Source organism: Aythya marila, assembly GCF_965140915.1.
Source record: "Aythya marila genome assembly, chromosome: 6".
In the NCBI taxonomy this organism is placed as follows: Eukaryota; Metazoa; Chordata; class Aves; order Anseriformes; family Anatidae; genus Aythya; species Aythya marila.
Genome location: NC_139047.1, coordinates 4,468,924 through 4,485,658, shown reverse-complemented (window position 1 = coordinate 4,485,658; position 16,735 = coordinate 4,468,924).

Genomic DNA, 16,735 nt, shown 5'->3' with positions numbered 1-16,735 from the left:
CATCCAACAAGACTCTCAAGTGGCTATATCAAACCACACAAAAGGAGCATTTCTTCATGCAAAGCAGCACAGTTCAAATGGTCATGGCCATGGGCCTTCCCATGGCATCTTGTGAATGCTCTTTGTAGAGGTTCACAACCCTCCTGGAGGATGCACAGGGAGGAAAAAAAGAAGAAAATCACATTTGGAAGCTATTAAACACCAAACAGCACTTGTGACTTAGGAAATCCCCAAGCTATAAATTGCTAGAAGCAACTCTACTGCAGGAAAGTATCAGTTTATTACTGCCCCGCTCTTCCTGAGGGGTCTGCTGTCGGTCACTGCTCAGACCATCGCGCAGGGCTGAAAGTACCTTTGGTCTGATTCAGTAAAGGGGAAATAATATTTTTGTGCCAAGTAAATGATGCATGCAGTGTTTAGTAGTAAAATCTATGATATACCATGTTTCATCATTCAGAGGACCATCTTAAGTGAAGTTTGATATGTTTCTCACCATGTAAAACATTCAGTGAAGGAAAGAACACGGGGTACAGAACAGTTAGTTAATTTGGGACTAAATCACAGCTCTCCAATAATTCTGCAGAAATATATGAGGTGGGTGTTTGGCATTAGATATTTACAAAGATGTTTACCCAGAAAAGACCCAGTTTTCTTACTGGTAACTTAGATTCCCTGTTATGTTTGTTTCTTCATAAAATAAGGCCATACTAAGAACTCTAGTCTGTATGTTTTTAAATGGCTAGAAATATTTATCAATCAAGTGATTTCTCTTGTAAGTCTCAAGCATCTAGCATTTGCAGTTTATTTGCGTATACAAGCATTGATATCTTCCTTGGGAAATTGCAGGACTCCATGGATATATATATATAGGATATTATAAGAAAAAGCATGCAAGATTTTGGATGTCTGTCTGAAACACAGTGAAGTAGTCCCTCTCACTAATGAGTTCTTTAAATTGAAATTAAAGTCTCATGACAGCTGATAGTTTCACAGAATACTCTGAGGGAAATGGGGGGAAATGAAGGAAATGGGTTATATGCTGTAGAGTATACATAAGTATATAAGGCGGTAACCAGATACCTATGATTGCAGAACCAAAATAAACACTAAGTTCATAGGTTTTGTAAGGCTTTGTGTACATCACAGTTAACAGTGACAAAACCAAGACCAGGGCACTTAAAACCCTGCTGTTGCTGATGCCAGTGTACTTAGATCTGAGTAATACATTGTACTGTTTTTCAAAATTACAGGAATTTGTAGACATCAGAATTTGTAAAAACAGAATAAAATTGAAGCTCATTCTTTTAGTGAGGAGGGGAGACATTTTTAATAATGACTTTGTGTCATCAGCTTAGAATACGTACAAGTAGTTGGCCTGCAGATGAAATTTGCCATGGAGACAGAGCGAGCGAGACACAGACCACATAAGTATGTACAGTATGTTATTCTTATTCATTCCAAGGGCTGTAATTCAGCAAAGGTTTTCAGCCTGTTCTTTTAACTTAATAAATAGACCCACTCCATGCTCTTCTTCCTTCTGTGCAAGAATAAAGGGCTGATGGTGATTTATTTCATTTATTTTCATTGTTTCCAAATAACAGTCTTTGGTTAGATGATGTACAGGTGAGAATATGGAAGTGTTCAGCCCCTGCAGCATTCACGGTTGTATAACCCTGCTCCAAAAAGTAGTTTGAGCTGTAACGTTAGTCAGCAACTCCTTGATTTCATGCCCTCAAAATTTCTAAGCTAGTTCAGAGTCGTGTTGTATTTCCTTACAGTTGATCAGTACATTTCTGCTTTAAAACTTATCTAATCTGCCTGAGGAGATGACATTGAGTTGGCTGTTTTTCTTCTTTATGTTATGTCCATGTTTTAAAAATTAGGTTCATTTCTTTTGAGAGGCTGACATAAGCCTTACAACTAGCTGAGACTGTTAATGCTGAGTTGTGACAACAGCTATTTTTTTAAAGAAAATAGGTTTTGCATAGTCTGCCATTCCCCACTATTTCTATATTCTCGTATCCCACTGTCCAGCTGTCATTTCACCGTTGCCTCTGGCTTTAAAATGGCTTAAATCTGCTTCCTGCCTACCCATGCCTACTGTATGGCTGCTTGAGGTCAACCTCAGAATTTGGGTGAGGAATCTTCTTTCATTTTCTGTTATTTTCTGTTTAATGCTTTGCTTTATCACCCCTCAGATTAGTTCATGTCTTTTTTACCCCATTATGGAGCTTTGGAAAAGAAGTGCCTGTGTAATAATGTGTAACTTTTATTAACTTTTAATTCTTGATTCCTGGACCATGAACTCTGTATCTGTGTGTATTTTATAAACAGCTCTTACTTATAGTAGCAATCATAAATACCTATTGAGATGATCTCTGTCATAAAACATGCATTTGCCAAAATCTTATTCCTTGGACTTCCTTGTGGAAGATTATTCTGTAACAAAGAAAGAAACACTGATTCAAGGGGCAATACTATTTACCAAACCTAAGTGTGGTATTTTTAACTACTGGCTTCTACAACACAGAGCTCTACAAAAAGTTCAGGATAAAATCTAATGCAACCCACGCCATCAGGAAATATATTTTCCCTTAAGTAGCATCTCACATCCCCTAAGAAAACATGTGGACTAAGAACTACAATCCTATAAGACCACATCATGTTGCCTTAAATTCATCAAGAACAGACCTAATTTAACTGTTTATATTTATAGGATATGTGAACTTGTAATGTAGTCCTATTACTTTGAGAATTTGAGTCTTGATTTCTAAATCAACATCTTTTAGAAATCTTTTAAGTTAGTAAATGTGTTCGTTGCCAAACCAAGCAGCAGCAACAGCTGTTTCCTTTTGTATTCAACATTGACAAGCCACCTCTCAGTATGTATAGAGGACACTTCTGCACCATGAGTTACCATTGTCTGTAGCTACTCATAGCTGCAGAATGGCCCCATCTGAGAAGGATGAGTTTGCACAGACAACTTCTAGTTCAGAATCTGCTCCATAGATCGCTCAGTGGTGGCACAGAAATTGCAAAACTGGCAGTTGTATGTTAGGATCGGCAAAAAAAGAACCCATTTATTGACTCTGGTGAAGATTACGGTTCTCACCAGCAGCATATGGTGTCATAATTAGATGTTATAAAGCTCATGTGTGGAAAAATACTACCAGACTTCTGGTTTAGAGTACAGTGAAGAAAAAAAAAAAAAAAACTAGCAAGGAGGAAGTTTTGATCTAGGAGCAAGTGCAACACTTTATTCACAGGTTCTTCATCTTTCTGAAACCTTTCAGAGAGGCATCTGTATCTAGTGATATGTGCTTAACAATGAGATGCTTCAGTGTGCTTAAGTAGGAAGGGAATCTTCAGAGAAACAAAACATCAGGGGCACAGTTTGAATTAGAACATATTTACCTAAAAATATATTACTGTTAGAGTAGCATAACATTGCTCACACTTTTTTGCTGTCAACTCGTGGCCTTGAAACTTTGATTGCTTTCATCCAAGTGCAGTGTTTCCTCTTCACATACAGATACGTGCCAGGCAGAGCCAATCTTAAGTGTTAGCAAACTCCCATCTGCTTATGGTAGTGGATATCAGGAAGCAAACTAAGATTGAAGTCATTTTATCTGAAAAAATAATAATAATAATAATAATAATCCTTTAACAGAAAGTACAACATCAATTATTTGAAATGAAAATCATCAAAAGTAAACGTTAGCCCATTTCCCAGTGTTCAGGTAGGCACATTTTTTTCTGAGGAGCAAAATGCATACCAAGCAAAAGACAAACGTATTAGGGCCTGAGGTGGTTAAAAAGATGGATTCTAAACCAGGCCATGAGGACACGAGTAGCCATCCAGAGTGGAGATGTCAGTCAGACTAGTATAGTTGCTCAAGAGCAGCATTAAAACAATTAAATGTAAGCGGTTTAATTTGATTTTATACTCTAAACATAAATAGTTTTCAGAAAATAAGACTATAAGGTCTTCTGGCAGTTTTTAACTTCTGTTTTCTTGGTATGCTACAAATAAGCATAGAAATAAACATTTTAATAGAATTTGGCATTAATAGATTAGTAAAGGATTATTTTGACAAGTCTTTGCATATTGCTATAATAGTACACTACAAGTATACATTTCTAACAAAAGTAGAAAAATGAAGGATAGTATTGCATTTATATATAGTAGGAAGTGAACCATCACAAAATGTGAACCAGAATACTTAAAACTGAATAAGTTGATGTGTCATGCTGTTATCCATTGTTCCATCCCTGGCATACAGGAGGGAAATACTGGGTTTGCTAAATGCTGTAGTCAAAACAGCTCTCTGGTTTGGCGTGCCTGTAGATATCGCCTACTGCTCTGGATGCCTTCAAATGCTGTGTCAACAGTTCATAATCCTGTATGGAGAATTACTCCTCTCTTTTATACAAATTGATAATTTTCCAAATATGCTCATCTTTAGTTACCATTTTAATAAAGACTCCTCTCCTGATTATACTCACATAATCTTGGAGACTAGAAGTGGAAAGGACTTATTAGGTCATCAAGTTTATCCATCTGCCAGTGTGTGATTTTGCCCTACAGTGCACTTTGTAATTCTTGGTACAATGACATTTTAGGTGCACAAAGGGAAACAGGTTTTATCAGTTTAGAAAAAAATAAAATCTGTGGGCCAGAGGTCTCTCATTTGCAAGTTGTATGTGTCTTGTTAACCTCAGTGAACATAAAGACTGAAAGGTTTTGCATGTTCTCCTTTCAGAGCGAGACTGCAGCCAGTATTTTTGCCTCAATTACATTGAAACTAAATAATAATAATAATAATAATAATAATAATAATAATAATAATAAATGTTTGAAGCTATTCCTCCATTATTCATCTTTTTTTTTTTTTTTTTGCATCAGAACTTTCATACTATACTCTCTAGGTTGTAGACTGGATTGAAGGGTAAAATTAACAATATAAACTGTTCAAAAACATTAAGATTTCTCTCTTCTTTTCAGTAGAGTTTTTTTTTATTGATGCAGGCCCTAGACCAGAGCTTTTATTGTTTTCAAGAAGAGGTAAGGATGTAATGATGAGGCTCTGTAGAACATCTCCCACACTATCTCAACCGTGAGATATCTTTGTTTTCCCACACAAAGGATGATGCTTTTTGGATTTTGATTGATTTAGAGTTACCTTGTTCCCGTCAGTGGAATCTTGTTGAGGTTAAGTCATTGAATCAGGCTCTGGCAAACACTCTTGTCTCGTGTCATTGTAGCAAGGTACAAGGTAGACAGGGATCGTCAGAAGAGCCATCATACAGCTACTAGTTTGCTCTGTTTTTTACAGTTCTTTTGGAATTAAGGCTTCTAGATAGTCAAGATGAACATCTTTTCTCAGCTAGGTGTACTTAGTGGGTCCAAAGTTTCCACTGATACGCTCACAAAGCATAGAAGTAGACAACACAAAGAAACATAAACGCTTTGATATATTTGCAACTACATGCGTATCTAAGGTCTGTTTTTAAAACTGTCCCACTGACACTAGGTTAGTTCTGTAAACAACTGTTCTGTGTCTTTATTTGGGAGTTCTGAGCAACTTTTTGTTGTTTCAAGACTCAGGAAATAAGATTGCAGGAGCTGTTCTTCTCTAAGTTTAGTTGTTTTTTTTTTTGGAATGTATCCACTAAAATAGTTGCCTAAAAATTTGGACATGTGTTGCTGACAATTAACCTTGTATTTAGTATTTCATTTCTCTTTGCTGTAGAAGTCTTGGAGGAGAAAAATAATCCTAACATACAGAGCACAGCTGCAGAATTAAATACAGCTGCAGAATTGAATACAGTTTCTATGCAGTTAGAATATGCATTAAATGTCAAATATGTTGATACCAAAATATACTTTATATACAGAAGTAATTGTTTCCTATATATATAAACACGGTATTACCAGAAAAAAAGTTATGTTTTGAATTCAGACTCTTAAAAGCTCTCCTAACACTAATTTCTAGGCAGGGTTATTTGCTTTGTCTTCATGAGAGCAAGTGAAACATCCAGGAGCAGGATCTGAGTGGTACCCACCTCAAAATTCCTTGTTAGTCTTGAAGAACACAAAGTGGGAAGCATTTATTCAAATAATTCCACTGAATCAGTAACGAAGTAATGTTGAACTTTGATCTTTTAATATGTAAGTTATAATAAATTTAAAAAAATCTTTATATTTGAAATAGGATATAAATCTAAAACATCAAACATTAAAAAAAAAAAAAAAAAAAAAAAAAAAAAAAACACAACAATTCATTCAGAACTGATTAATTTGATTCTGCAGCTGAAGCTTGTTTGCCCCACGTTATTTACAACAAGCATTTAGTAATTTAAAACATAGAAAGTTACTGACATCTTAGGAGTTTTCTAGAAACAATAAATCAACTGTTCGTTTTTTCCCAGGCTGTTACAGATTTTATTGCTATCTAATCTAATGTCCAGAAACCCACTGTAAACACAGACTGATGTAAAGTAAACACTGAAGCCTCAGTATCAGATAAACAGAACACTGACAATTCAATTATTTTTTTTCCACACAAGTTTTCCCAACTTAATTCACATCAAACTTTCCATATGTATCAATTTCCATGGGACTTTATAAACTTTACATTGTTGGTTTTTGGGTTTTGTTTTTTTGATGAAGTCTAAAATTTTGCTGGCTATGCTGGGGGTTTGATGACACTGCATGCTTTCAGTAGATGTGAATTCAGAAAACAAATGCAGCATTGTGTATATTGACAAAATGTGGAAATAATACAGAGGTCAACAAGAAAATATTTTCTTCTTTTTCTTCTTCCAGAAGAAAAAATGCTTTAACTCTTGCATGAGTTTTCCGTATGATTTTTGTGAAACTTTTGTGCTTCTTTGACATTACCTTCCACAAGAGAGTGGTGTATTAGTGAAATCTTTCAGAGACGTGTAGAAAAATTTTGTCTAAAGACAGCCTTTGTCATAAATGTCATGAAAGCTAAGGAGGAGAAAAAAAAATAAAAAATAAAGCTTGAAAGGTGGTATATAATAAACTAGATAAAGGTGCTAAAAGGTCATTTGATAATTAACACTGGAGAGAAAGACAATGGAATGTTTCATGAAGAAAAAAAAAGCTATTGATGATGATATTATTTTATGTATTAGGGAAGTGTTAGGGAAGACCAGAGTAATAAAGTGCGAAACCAAAACCAGAGGAGTTGAGACTACCTTTACGTCTAGACACTGCTGTGGATGTTATTAGGCATTAAGAGTTTTTATGCAGAATAAACAAATTCATACTTCTTTATCTGCCAGCACAGGCAAAAACTAATTTTGTAGATCCAATATAGTTATCTAGTTTCTTAGTGTTTTTTTTAGCTCACTCAGAAAACAGTCAACCATGGTCTGAAAATTTCTAATTAGGAAAATACCAGGGATATTTTTATTGAAAGGCTGGCAGGAAATGGTGCATTAGTGGTATTTTCTTAAAAACTATCAGTTACATTTCTGCTTGAGTTATCTGAATAGAAAATACAATATAAGAATACTGAAGGCAGAAATAAAAAAGGACAGTGAGCAGGTCAGAGGTGCAAAACTCAGCCTGGAATGGAAAAGGCAGATGTGGATGGGATAAAGGAACTGTGATCCAAACATTCCAGAGAAATGCGCAATAGCTTGTGCAAACACTCCCCTCAATAATTAGTGCCCAGTTTTGCATGTTCTGAGGATCAGAGGGATTTTCAAAGTGGACAATACAATGAAATTCAACCCTGGTGCCAATTCCTAACTTCTTTCACCCTAACTGTATTTAGGCACTCCATAACTAATCAATCAAGATATTAATTTAATATTTTCAAGTAAGCTAGTTTCTACCTATTGCATAACATCAAAGTTTCTGCAAATTATTGCTGTCCCAGACATTAAACAGGAAGTCAGTCAGTGCTGTGTCTGCAGCTCCTTACAGGGAAGGCACAGAAGTTCAAAATTCGTAGCCAACATCCAAAATAGAAATTTACCCAAGCAGGTTAGAACAATCCCTGAGTCAATGAACATTATTTTTGCTCCTCATAAATTTATCCCCACCCCCCAAAAAAAGCAAAGTATCAAAGAAGCTTTTAAATAAGCTTGTGTTCTTCAGGAAGATCATGCGCAGAGAAACAGGCAGTTATTTGCTTATATGAGGGAATGGGTGGAAGGTTAGCAGACAGATCCATATCTCTGTGCTTCTGCTGCAGCAATGGCTGAAGGAATTGGCTGATCATTTTGTGGGTGGTTCTTTTGCTTTGCAAAGTCTCAGCTGAATAGCTGCAGCTCTCTTCAGCCTCTCTGCTTCCCAAAGTACACAGAGAATTGAGGAATAACTAACAACTGTGAAAATAACTCGGGCATCCAAATATGCTATCCAAGGCCGTCATCTCATGAGACAGGCCAAGCCTTTGAAAAGAACGACCAGTTTATAATAAAATATGTTACATAAAAATATGTCATTTAAAATATATCCGAGAATATTATATATTAAAAAAAAAATAAGAAGAAGAAGAAGAAGAAGAACAGGTACGCCTTAAAGAAGCTGAATTTCTTGAAATTGCAGCTTTGTGTCATAAGGATAAATAGGACGGGAGTTAAAATTTTCAGATAATAGATTTCAGGATTCAGATATATGAGTCAAAGACAGTTTAGGGGAAAAAAAAAAAAAAGATCTGGTCAAAAAGAACAGACTGAAAAGATAAAAATGATATATGTGGGTTCCTGCAGATTGCAGGAAAACTTATTGTACTTTTCACTAAGAAAATAAATTATTAATCTACTATTCAGATGTATAAACTGAACAGAGTTAAAAACCACACTTGATCAGCAAGGCCTTTCTATTAACTACATTTTAAAGAATTCAAAACTTCCTCATCTCTAAATTTCTGAGTGCACTCATTTACAAAGGTTAAAGGTCCGTGAAGTGTTTTATGTCTCAGGGTTAGCTCACTCCAGAGGGCATTCTGGAGCACAAGTGGGTCAGTCCTCACAGTAATTATTTTCATACATTTTAAGTTTCATTTATTAACTTGTCAAAATATCTGACTCTTGTTCAGTTCCGTGGGTGGAGATGGTCGCGTGCTAAAGCCAATCTTCTGATCTATCATTGCTGGCTTTGCCCCATGAGCTTGGAGGCCAGCCCCAGTAGAACAGCTCCTGCCCAGCTCCACTTTAGAAATGCTCCAGGGGCTTTGGTGGGGCTGAGGCAAGGGCAGCAGGGCAGGGTGTCAGCCCTCTGGCACTTCTGCAGTGGCTTGCTGTACCCTGAGGTCCTGGCTTTCTTCCTTTCACAGCATCCATGTCTCTCATCTCCACATCTACCTGCACAACTGTCTCTTCTGCTTCCTACCAAAATCTACGAGTTCTCCCTTTTCCTGGCCATTCCAGTAAGACCTCCTTGTGACTTGCTCATTCACTCCTTCAGTAGCTGCTGTATGTTTTGGTGGCTCCCATAAGTTGTGTTTGAAGGGAGAACAAAAAGGCGTAAGTCCCCCATTAACTGTACAGAGGTTAGATGGTTAACCCACTGCAGACAAGCGTGCTTTCATAGACATACAGCTGTCTAAAGATAAAGTTCACTAGCAAAAATATTGCAAATATTAATTGTAATGTGTGAGAGGAGCATTTCATAATATTCATTTTACAATATATCACGTGAGAGGAGTGTTTTACAATACCTATGGTCTGATAATTCCAAGGAGTCCTCAAAACTCACAAAAAATTCATATATATTTCTTATATATGAATTTATCACAAAATCACACACACATACAAAAAAAAAAAAAAAAAAAAAAAAAAAAAAAGTTAATTTGAATTTGACCGTATGCTCATAGGAAAAGACAAAGAACAAATAGTACAAGCCCTGTGGGGCAATCTTTTCTGTCCGTGCTGGAGATGGATTGGCAGTGAAATAGCAATACAGAAGGAATCTCTGATTTAAATGTCCTTCAATTTTTTTTGTGTGTGTTAAGTAGCAAAATAAGTAGAGAAATAAACATGAGTGCAATGACTGTGAAACACTGAAAGGTTAAAAGAAAGAGCAACTTCTAGCTTTTGATTCCCTCAAGATAGCTGAGACGCTGCAGTGTCAGCCAAGAAGGGACTTGCTGATGCCATGCATCAAAATTGTGTGGTGTTGCTTTGTGCCTCTCTGGGGACAGGGCCTGAGGCATTGGGAGAGCTGGCTCTTTTGGCAGGCACAAGTCTGGATAGCTTGTGTTAAACCTTGATGTTGTGGTTTTTCCATTTCTCCAGATGTGCAGTGAGGTGCTTTGTTAAACGACTGATGTGTAAAATGAATGAGAACAAGGTCTAGAACAGAAAATGCAGGGCATGCAAACAACAGGTATGTACCCCTCCAGATGCTGGTGGGCGCCTTATCTTTTGCAAGAGGCCACAGTTTCCTACTGTTGGAAATAAGGCAATATATATAGGGGTCATATTTGTATCTCCTAGTATCTCAATGCTCTCTAGAGACAAATTAATAGTAACTTTTAAGATTTATTTTTTTTCCTGGCAAGGCACAGTTTGGATGGGCTTAAGTCTGTATTCCCAAGGAGACCAGGCCAGCCTAGATACAGTCAGTGTAACATTTGGGAAGACTAAAGTGTTTCATTGATAAGGAATGTGGTAAGTCTGTTTGTATTGACGTGGTAGGGCTGTGGTGTTTATACCACGTTTGACACGTTCAGGAGTCTGGCTTATGTGTTTATTCAGCTCACTGAAAATAATACATTTCATTTAAAGACTGCAAAACAATGTCTTCTCATCCTCTTTTATATCCCACATCACTTCCAACAGCCGTTCCTGGAGTGTTAAGAATTATTCTACAGTGAAAGAATATTATTTCATGTGCTGTTTTTTCCTGACTCTTTCACAGAAACAGAAAATAAGGCGAGATTCTTCTTAATATATAGTTTCTTTCCATAAATCATTTCATTAAAAAGACCTTGGCGTCTCTCTAAATGTAGCTGATATCTATTTTAAGGTGAGGTAACACTTGCATAGTGAGCATCTATATGTTTTGGTCTTCTAATTTACTCTAAAAAGAATGTCTTCAGAATTTCCTTTCAGCTTGAAGCCTACCAGAAGCTCAGCTCTTAATAGAAGTTCAATCAGATACAGTGCTTCTAAGGAGGCCTAATAACTATCTTTCTCTTTTGAGGGGTAATTAGCTCTGCACCAAATAGATTAAAACTGGCTTGCTCATTGTCTTCCAAAATAGCCAATGTGCTAGGTCCAGAGGAAAATTGGTGCACATTGTTAGGCTGATAATATGAGAAGTTACTCAAGGACAAGTTCTTTTAATTTTTATGATTTGAATTATTTTTTACTCTGCCTAGCAGAAATTGCAATCCACATTGCTTGTGTATTTTTACAAGTACTACATCTCATAAATATTAAAGTATTGCTATGGTCATCTTTGCAGCTTTCCAAAGATAAAGATGAGGTGAATTGTACTAATTGTCCCTTGTTGGAAAATGGGGTTTCAAAAAGGTTTTGATGAAAAGCTCTGAAAAAAAAAAAAAAACAAAAAAAAAACACCTTATTATAACTTTGAGTGGGTTAGTAAATAAATAAAAGCTATTACCTCCTATCTCCCTGCCCAGAGCTTGTGTATTGAATATGTTTGATTTAAATGTATGCTGCTTTTCCACCTATGTGACATTTCATTCACAGGTTAACAAAAAAAAGAATATGACCAAATCGGTGGTTAAAAATTTCAGTGTTGTATGTTGTCATTAGAAAGCTGCTTTAAGCTAGAATTCAAAAACCCTTTGATCACTAATGGGATGGTGACAGAAGTTTGCAGTTGGCATGCACCCATCTTGTCCCACAGATGATGAAGAGTATGTTGAAAAATGCAAGTACATTACAGCCTTCAGTGGCACCTAGGTGGCAAGGTCTCTGGGTCCTTGGTAGCTACCTCAGCACAAACAAAAATAGTATAGTAACTAGTGTTCGTATCATAATGTTGCCTGCACAGGGCTGCAGGTACACTAATTTTGTATGGGAGGTACTGCATTCAAAATATTTTAATGGTAACATCCCCAGGTGCCAGGCTTTAAGACCATGCGGTGTAGCTAGTTGTTATTCATTTGTACAAAATTTACCACACAACTTCCATTTTCTTGATGTTTCTTGACAATGTCTGCACTGGCAGTTGGCTCTGACATGGTATGTGACCCATTCAGGAGTCAAGGGAAGTCAAGTCCTGAGGGAAGCTGCCAACATGGACATAAGGGGCAGATCTAACTTTGAGGACACTCAGTACCCTTCCCAGTAGAAGTTCATAAATCTTGCTGTGATCTTTCTTCATCATCAAGTTTTAACAGTGACATGCAGTAACTCCATAACACCGTTTAACAGCAGAGGTAACTATAAAATAGTGCGAAGGCCTTATTACAGTGACATAGCATGTAACAACTTGATGGAACATGTGGCAAATTTACCTTTTCCTTTTTTCCACCAAGGTTTCAAGATGCCATCGCGTGCTGGTGCACCTGTGCCGTAGCCCTCAGCAGGTCCATCATCACCCCCAGAGCCAGGCATGGTGCCACCTGGCTGTGTTTGCAGAGGATGAGTAAGAGAAAGCTGTGAGGTTGTTGAAAGAGGAATGTTGTTTTATTCTGTTTTGCTAGTTAGGAAAAGTAAATATGTCAATGTTTTCTTCGTGATGAAGAACCTTACAGTGTGCTTGTTTTGCATGGTGTTGTTCTCCAAAATCTCTGTTGCACCCAGGCAAATGTGCATGCACATGCTTGCAGGAGTCAACTACAAAACATTATCTTGAGGCCACCCTTGCTATAAAGTAACCCAGCAGCTACTGAGAGAAACCGCCAGGTGAGTCCCTTTGTTGTTTATCTCCCTAAGGCAGTGGCCTTGAATTATGAAAATGGAAGGGGACTGCTCTAAGAACAGTCACGAGGCAAAAATGTCATCGCCGTCTGTATTGATTTTTTTTTTTAATCAGTCAGTGAAATCTGTTGATAGATTTTGCATTTCAGTGCCTGATTTAGCTCAGAACGTAAACATCACCAGCTGGGCAGCTCTGTCAATAGCACTCAATTTTCAGAGAGGCTAAATATTCTTACAGTAATGTTAACTAAATTTTTCTTCAGAAATTTGTTCTACTCTGTTTCTCCCCTTAAGAAATGTCTTCAGAAATCCAGCCAAAAGCACAGAAGGTCTGACTGCGGTGATCTGCCCTATTTGGACATTAGTAGAACATTAATGAATCATCAGCGTAATGCAAAATTTACTTTTTCACTTGGTGATGGTACTACTCTAGTTCCAAAGATACAGATATTAAGAGTTTGACAGGAATGGCAGCAACGTTTCTTAGTCATAATGGTAAATGTCATTTGGCTGGTGAGAAACAAAGTTGAGGTACACGGCAGTCTTCATGCACTGTAGCTCAGTAAATATGGCACTGGATCAGGACCAGGATTCTGCTTGTATCTTCTTTTTTCTTTCTAGAAAATATTCTGTTTCCTTTATGTTGTAGTTTGCCGTTTGCCTTTGCAAAAATTACACTTCCTAAAGTTCTCAGAGATCTAGAGATGGTATATGTAAACTATTCTTCATCCTGAAATTTCACTACACTTCCAAAAGAAAATATTTCCTCCAGTTTCTGAGTAGTTGAAGTGGTCATGGGTGATATCTTGAGAGCTTAAGAAATAACAGCATTGCAGTGGTTTTGTTCACAATGACAAAACATAAAGAGGCACAGTAAGGCAGCTTATGGGAAAGATAGTACAATAACAACACTGACCTCCTGACCCTTGTAAATTAGGAAGTGCAATTTCTAAATCAAAAACAGCACCAGAAACTCTGGGAATGGAAACAGGCTTAATTCTTTGTTGTGCAAAGAAACCGAGATTTCCATAACAGCAGTTCAGATTTTTGGTCCTGTGGACATGTCCATTTGTTTCAGAAATTCCAGACAGCTGTGTGCTCAGAGTGGCTTTGGGAACAAGGATAGACCAGTGGGGAAGTCATGAGGAGAATGGCTGGGGATCTGCACCCTTTCCATGACCAGGAGATGCAGGGAAAAGAGGGAGATCTCTATATTCCTAAATGCTCTCTGAGGAATCTCTTTGCAGTCAAGACCATTTTCTCCTGCAATGTCTGCAGGGCTGTCTTGAACACAGAGTCTGCAATAAGCCATGTACGTTTACCATCAGGGAAGAATGACCCAGACCAGATCTCTAATCTCAAAATAAACACTAACCAGATATAGTGGCATCCATGAAAAGATTCTTTCTACTGCTGCTTCCTTTAATTTTCTGTGTGCAAGATTTGTTCAATACTATGGGTCCTGGAACTGATATCTAGCAGGAGTTTGGTGGAACATCCTTATGAGGACAGGCAATTCATCTGGGGCTGGGAAGGTTGGGATTAATTATATATATATTTTTTTTCAAGGCATACTCTATTTCTTTGCCCCCTTGTAGTCATTTTTTTTATTTTTTTTTTTATCCCTGTATAGTTCCACCAGTTTATTCATTGTTCTGCCATTTTAAAAGTGTTGTTCCATACCTTCAAATATTGATTTAATAAGTAGAAGTAGGTACTTTTTTGAGTTTTCTAATGTGTGTAGAAAATTAACTGCTGAGAAGAATTCATTCTTATATAAAAAATTAAAAAGATTTTGTACCTTTACACTATTTATTTTAAAAAATTAAAAGCATAATCTCGTATTGTTCAACTAAATATATACATATATTTTATGATATTTATTTTCACTTTTTTCATGAGACACAATTGTTAGGAAAGGAGACAGAAAACATCTCTTATCTTTAGGAAGCAAAGAGCAAGTGGATCTCAAATAAGCATAACAATTTTTGTATTCCTAGAATAATTAGAATTTAGGTGTTTGGGCAGGTGGAAAGTTTACATTTTGTGTTAGTTTGTCTGGGAAAACATCTGTTTAGCAAATGCAAAAAGATTGCCTGACATCAACCCAGGACTGGGTCAAGGCAGTATAAATCAGGCTGCCCTGCTGCTACTAGAAAATAAAACTATGGCAAGCATTTGGGAAGTGTAAATTTTGTATATATATTACATTTACAGGTGTAAGCTACGTGCTATAAGCATGTGGAGATATGGGAGAAACAAAAGGAGATGTCTCAAGAACAGCCGCAGAGAAGACAGTTTTGCAAGCAGAAGTCCCTACCACGCATAGAAAGCCCACATTATGTTACAGCAACGTTGGAGAGTGACGAGGATGTGCTTGTGGGTAGGCTGGAAATCTGCAGGGGCTGAGGCAAGAGGAGGAAAGGAGGTGCCTCAGTACAAAAAAAGGTGGATTCCAGGGTTTGCTGGATTCATACCACTGTTACCGCTGTTTGTGCCACAGAGTTTGTGGGGAATGAATGTGAGCTAACTTCGTTCTGTTTTCTTGATGATTCTTCCTGACTGTTTAACTTGGTCACCAGAGTCCACCACAACTTCGTTGTTACTACTTTGGGGTGGTTTTGTGACATCTTTTTACTCTGAGTATCTAATAAAACACCCAGGCTTGCCTAAGCAGATGCTAATGACATTGAGCTGTTACATTTGAACTAGGATTTTCTGTTCTGGAATACAAAACCAAAACCTGCAAGCTCATAAACAGCTTAGCCATAAAGCAGGTTGGGATCAGTAGTATAGGAGTTCTTCTGTGCACGAGGATCCTGTGCATTACCCAGCATAACTCATAAGTGCTGCCACTTCCCTGTAGCAGATACATGTATACCACGGCCTGTATGAGTGTTAGAGTTAACAAGAAAGGAATGCATGTGACAAGAGGTCATGGATCAGAAGAGATCCCTTCAAGCAGATGTGGAGAGCCAGCCTTCCAGGCCACCCAGCAGCAGCGGGGCTGGCCCCGGCGCGGTCTGTGTTCCCTCCACCCAGAGAAGCAGCTGGACACCACCTCTCCATTCTAGGAAACCCGTACGCTCCTTGGACACATGGCAAATCTGTGGTCCAGAAGAGAACGTCACACCTGCCTTGTACAGTCAGGGAAAATTGGTCCAATGCTAATCCTGAAGATTTCTTTTTCTTTTCTTTTTTTCTTATATTTTGATGACCAGGGTTTCCTTTCTTGTGGATGAATCTTGTATTGCCATATTTTCTGGCCTACTCACAGATCTTCCTTTGCCTCCATTTAGAATAGATTTTTCTAAAAAATTAATTGTTTTTCCTTTCTAATTTCTTCTGCTTTGAATCGTGTTAATTCCAAACCGATCAAGAGTTAAAACAATTAATCCTGTGTTCTTTGGTTTTGTTTTTTTCCAAACGATGAGTCATGAGTACGGACGGCCTTTTGTTATTCTTTAGTAAACTCAAACAAGAATATTTATTCCCTCATTAGAAAAAACAATAAATCAGAGAAGAGAAAAATGTGAAAAAAATAATTTAAAATAATTCCTGGCTGTGTCTTACAGTTGTTCTTTTTTATTTAGAAAATTAAAAAAAAAAAATGGGGGGCAGAAAAAAACATTCCTAAAATGTGCTGGATCACTAGTCCTGAAGGCTAAATCCTGGAATTTTTCTGTGTCGAGGTTTTATGTGAACCAACAGCCGAACTGCAGCATGCCTGAGCCATGCTGGGAACTCCACGTGCTCTCTGGAACAGCAGTGCTTTGAGCAGAGGCAGCAGAGTGAAGGTTGGTGCACCCCCACTTCCTCCACAAACTCTGTGGTGCAGGATAAAATACTT